The sequence below is a fragment of the Notolepis coatsorum genome (assembly GCF_963971535.1).
Source record: "Notolepis coatsorum genome assembly, chromosome: 1".
NCBI classification, from domain to species: domain Eukaryota; kingdom Metazoa; phylum Chordata; class Actinopteri; order Aulopiformes; family Paralepididae; genus Notolepis; species Notolepis coatsorum.
In genome coordinates this window covers 59,305,946-59,311,945 of record NC_140165.1, presented here as the reverse complement: position 1 = coordinate 59,311,945, position 6,000 = coordinate 59,305,946, and positions in this window count along the sequence as shown.

The window sequence follows — 6,000 nt, the reverse complement described above, 5'->3', positions numbered from 1 at the left end:
TGGGTCGCGCCGTGTTCAGGAGATTCAGGCGCATACAAGTCTATTCGATCATGTCTCTAGCACCCCCACAGCCGTAGCTGCAACCACTTACATCACGGCTCTCATCCACATTCATTCATTTGCTCCCCCCGCTATCTCCTCCCCGATTTCAATGTAACGCGGAAGTGCAGTGGTCTATGGGGAAGTGGGCAGGGCTTATTGTTGATGATGAATAGTGTTATGAGAAAGTGGGCGTGGCTTATTGTTGATGATGGTAGTGATGCTTCATTATTAGTACATTTATTCTGTTTTTTTTACATTTTGTATATAATTGTTTTATAATTTGTTTTGTCTTTGCTGTTTAAAGGGGAATGTCACCCATTTTACTATTGAAAACAATTAAAAGAAACTTCCCTGTTGACTTCTCTATAGAATGGATTGAATATTGTTATTTTCTGTGTATTCTGTAGTGGTGGTTCTCAACATGGGGTCTGTGGCCCTCAAGGGAGCCGTGGTATGTGGCCCTCAGGGGAGCCTTGGTCTGTGGCCCTCAGGGGAGCCGTGGTCTGTGGCCCTCAGGGGAGCCGTGGTCTGTGGCCCTCAGGGGAGCCGTGGTCTGTGGCCCTCAGGGAGCCTTGGTCTGTGGCCCTCAGGGGAGCCATGGTCTGTGGCCCTCAGGGGAGCCGTGGTCTGTGGCCCTCAGGGGAGCCGTGGTCTGTGGCCCTCAGGGGAGCCGTGGTATGTGGCCCTCAGGGGAGCCGTGGTCTGTGGCCCTCAGGGAGCCGTGGTCTGTGGCCCTCAGGGGAGCCTTGGTCTGTGGCCCTCAGGGGAGCCTTGGTCTGTGGCCCTCAGGGGAGCCGTGGTCTGTGGCCCTCAGGGGAGCCTTGGACTGTGGCCCTCAGGGAGCCGTGGTCTGTGGCCCTCAGGGGAGCCTTGGTCTGTGGCCCTCAGGGGAGCCGTGGTCTGTGGCCCTCAGGGGAGCCGTGGTCTGTGGCCCTCAGGGGAGCCTTGGTCTGTGGCCCTCAGGGGAGCCTTGGTCTGTGGCCCTCAGGGGACCCTTGGTCTGTGGCCCTCAGGGGAGCCGTGGTCTGTGGCCCTCAGGGGAGCCTTGGTCTGTGGCCCTCAGGGGAGCCGTGGTCTGTGGCCCTCAGGGGAGCCTTGGTCTGTGGCCCTCAGGGGAGCCTTGGTCTGTGGCCCTCAGGGGAGCCTTGGTCTGTGGCCCTCAGGGGAGCCTTGGTCTGTGGCCCTCAGGGAGCCTTGGTCTGTGGCCCTCAAGGGAGCTGTGGTCTGTGGCCCTCAGGGGAGCCGGTCTGTGGCCCTCAGGGGAGCCTTGGTCTGTGGCCCTCAGGGGAGCCTTGGTCTGTGGCCCTCAGGGGAGCCGTGGTCTGTGGCCCTCAGGGGAGCCTTGGTCTGTGGCCCTCAGGGGAGCCTTGGTCTGTGGCCCTCAGGGAGCCGTGGTCTGTGGCCCTCAGGGAGCCTTGGTCTGTGGCCGTCAGGGGAGCCGGTCTGTGGCCCTCAGGGGAGCCGGTCTGAGGCCCTCAGGGGAGCCGTGGTCTGTGGCCCTCAGGGGAGCCGGTCTGTGGCCCTCAGGGAGCCTTGGTCTGTGGCCCTCAGGGGAGCCGGTCTGTGGCCCTCAGGGAGCCTTGGTCTGTGGCCCTCAGGGGAGCCTTGGTCTGTGGCCCTCAGGGAGCCTTGGTCTGTGGCCCTCAGGGGAGCCTTGGTCTGTGGCCCTCAGGGGAGCCGGTCTGTGGCCCTCAGGGAGCCTTGGTCTGTGGCCCTCAGGGGAGCCTTGGTCTGTGGCCCTCAGGGGAGCCTTGGACACTGACATCATGTGAGACCAAGTCAAGTCAAGTCAAGAGTTTTAATTGTCACGGCATACAGGTATACAATGAAATGCGGGTGGTCTTGCCCGCAACGATGTGCAATACAGTGGTAAATATAATAGAATCAAAAGAAGAAAACAACATTGTGCAGTAAACAGGTAACAGGTAACATGGAGTGACATCTCGGTATCTGTACATAGTTATTTACAGAGCATATGGGACATGCTAGTTAGCTTTGGTAGTGCAATACACTGTTCCTGTTATTCTAATTTAAAGTGTCCTTTCCTTTGGCCATAAGTGTGCGTGTGTGCGACATGAGTGTGTGCCCGCTCATGTTAAAGTGTTAAGTGGCTGCTCGTGTGTGAGCGTGCACAGTGTGCGTGTCGTGTGTGTGTTCATGTGTGCTTGTGTGTGGACAGTTCAATGTTCTGAGCACTCAATGTTCATTGTTCATGGCTCTGATGGCCTGGGGGAAGAAGCTGAGCCTAAGCCGCTCTGTCCTAGTAGCTGGGGTTTGCAGGCGTCTGCCTGACCTCAGCAGCTGAAACAGGCTGTTATTGGGGTGGTGAGGGTCTTTCATTATCCTGCAGGCTCTGGATTTGCACCTCTTGTTGTATAGAACCTGCAGGGGGGGTAGTGCAATACCCGTGGTACGCTCGGCTGAGCGCACCACTCTCTGTAGGGCCTTCTTGTCCTGTGCCGTGCTGTTTCCATACCAGGCAGTGATGTTTCCGGTCAGGATGCTCTCTACAGCTCCTGAGTAGAAGGACTGGAGTATCTTCCCCGATACTCTGAACTTCCTTAACTGTCTCAGGTGGTAGAGGCGCTGTTTCGCCTTCTTTACTACTGTGTCTATGTGTGTTGACCATGTCAGGTCCTCTGAGATGTGGACCCCCAGGTACTTAAAGCTGCTCACCCTGTCCACGGTAGCCCCGTTAATCATCAGTGGTGTGTGCGTCTCCTGCTGTCCTCTCCTATAATCCACGATCAGCTCCTTGGTTTTACCAATGTTCAGGAGCAGGCTGTTGTCCTGGCACCAGCGTTCCAGTACCTCAACCTCCTCCCGGTAGGCCTTCTCGTCGTTGTCCGAGATCAGCCCCACCACCACTGTGTTGTCTGCGAACTTCACTATGGAGTTGGAGCTGAACTTGGCCACACAGTCGTGTGTGTAGAGTGAGTACAGCAGGGGGCTCAGAACACAGCCCTGGGGGGACCCGATGCTACTTAAGTACATTTAAAAGTAGGACTTTTTTACTTTTACTCAAGTGTGTTTTTAGACAGATACTTTTACTTTTACTTGAGTCATATTTTGAGACAGTACCCATACTTTCACTTAAGTATAATTTCTGGGTACTTTTTACACCCCTGACTAGTACTGAACCCAGGCTCTAAACACTGTGACATGATGTTAACTAGTACTGAACCCAGGCTCTAAACACTGTAACATGTTAACTAGTACTGAACCCAGGCTCTAAACACTGTCTAACATGTTAACTAGTACTGAACCCAGGCTCTAAACACTGTCTGACATGATGTTAACTAGTACTGAACCCAGGCTCTAAACACTGTAACATGTTAACTAGTACTGAACCCAGGCTCTAAACACTGTAACATGATGTTAACTAGTACTGAACCCAGGCTCTAAACACTGTAACATGTTAACTAGTACTGAACCCAGGCTCTAAACACTGTAACATGATGTTAACTAGTACTGAACCCAGGCTCTAAACACTGTCTGACATGATGTTAACTAGTACTGAACCCAGGCTCTAAACACTAACATGATGTTAACTAGTACTGAACCCAGGCTCTAAACACTGTAACATGATGTTATATTTCGTATGGCTTATCGCGTCCCGCTCAAGCCTATTGAGATACCCCTTATCTCCTTGTACCTACTGTACACCACCACGAACACAACTTATACACCCACACCTGACCGGGTCCCGCCTCTATGGAGGCGTAGCCTATAAGACCATGGTCCTGGTCACCAAACACCCTTCCTCTATTTTCGTTCCATCATATTGGATGCAATGCACCTTATGTAACTAGTAGTATGAAAAAGATTGGAGGAATTGCGTAATGTTGAAAGCTTACCGGAGGTTTGCGTGCCCCTGGCATCTTCGAGGCATGTTTCAGCGACACGACGGGCCTATGTTGATGTTCCTCGTCTGTCGGCAGCCAGATCAAGGTGCAGCGTACAAGGTTGGCTATCGAGCCGGGTTGTACAACGGTGAGCCCTGTGTCATTAGGCACGGGTATTAGTGTTAGTAATGCTGGGTTGTTGTTACACAACCATGTTGTGTGTCGGCGCCAGGGGGGGATGGTTTGGTGAACGTTCACTGTGGTGAACGGGTTCCAAACGATCCTGCAAGCGTGCTGTTAAACAACTAATGCTAGCTACATGCTAATACTAATGCTACATGCTGAACTCTACTGCTACGCTGTTCTAATGTCTCCGCCGTGAGATGTTGTCACTTCTCCCTCCTCTTGCCCGGTTCATCAATGAAGTCAGTCGGTAGCTGATGTGGGGGTTTTGCTGAGTCCTATTTACCTTTTTACGGGTAAATGGGTTGACAACAGGGTAGGCCGTGGCTAGGTAGCCTAGCCAGGTACGTTACCTTTGTGTTCCGGCGGGGTCTGTTGAACGGTGTCCCCATCTGGGAGCCGATGCGTGAGCTCGGCGGTGTAGCAGTAGAGCTATACTACTGCAGGATGGGACTTAACGGCGGGTTAGGGCTCAGCTGGCTAGTTCCTATCCACATTGGCGTCGGGTAGTGGGGCTATGGGTCCAGCCGACATTGTAAACATGTTGCGTGTTGTGCGCAGGCGGTTGTTGATCTGGGTTCCACATCGCCTCACGCTAGGCTGTAGTAGTGTAATGGGCTACTGTTTTGTTCTGTCACTCTGCTATGAGAAGGTCTGTCTACAGCTTTCTCTCCTCTCAACCATTCATGCTGACGGTCAATCGGTGTCTATTGGGGGAGTATGCGGGGGGGGGGGGGCTTTGTTTACCTTTTTTGGTAAATGGGCTAAGCTAGGGCTGGTGTGCTGTTGTGAATATTTTGAATGAAGGCGGGACTAGTTCGCTCAGGTCCGCCTCCCCTTAACGTTGTGTATATGGGGTTTGCTCATTCTACAGTATTTTGTGGTTTAGTTCTTTTATTCATTTAACCCTTTCATGGTGCACACCACAGTGGAGGTTGCTGTTTGCAACCACCAATGGTGCTCCGTGTTAACATCAGTCCTTTGCTTTTGACATATTGAAACAGTGCCCCGCCTGGCCGACGCCATGGGTGGGTCGGCCTGGCGAGTGGCTGGTGGGCTGCTAAAGCCTGTACCGCCACGATATGGAATTGGCAGCGATTAGAACTGTGTTCGAATTGCTGTTTTTTCTATTAAAAAAATGGTGTCTGGTGGCGGGGCCTTGAGGGCCAGCCGACGTCGACACATCACGCGAGGTTGTTGACGTTATTAGCTTTGACCCAGCCGCAAGCTATAACCGCTCAGGGTTCCCCTCTCCGCAGGGGATTTTGGTCTTCTGCTGGAGCGTGGGCGGTATTGTCCTAGGCCCCACACCGCCTCACACCGCGCAGCCAGAAGAAGAGAGAGCACGGCCTCGACAGCCTTGGCGGCCGAGGGATCGGCCATGTTGGATGGGTTCGGCTTGAACAACAAGCCGTCACCGTCCTGCCGCGAGCAGCCCGCTCTCCGATCACTCCCTTCCCCAACACCAGCGGAAAAAGTGGGCTCTGATTGTTTCCTTTGGCTGCGGGCCGCGTGCCTTCGTTGAAGCACGGGCGGCCCCACTTTTCGCTTCTCATGGGGACAGGGGCTGACACCTAGTTGATGGCTGAGCCTGGGTCTGTCCGTGAGAATGTTGTGCTGTCAAGCGGCTCCCACACCATAAGCTGTGTTGGTTGAGCCTGGTGTTACGTCTGTCAACTATAAGTGTTGTCAGCAGGGGGGCTCGAAACCTTTTGAGGCACACAGTGCGGGCTTCCCCGGCCTCGCCTTCGCCAGGCCAGGTGTCATGTTGGTGACTCCCACTCCTGAAAGATTGGCAGTGGTCTCGCAGGCACGCGTGATTTGGGTGGTAGTAATATCACTGCAGGGCTACGGTGTGTAGGAACCCATGGGGTCCTTACACCTTGCATGTCCGGCTGCAGAACAACTCCTCAGCATGTTCTGGAGGGGT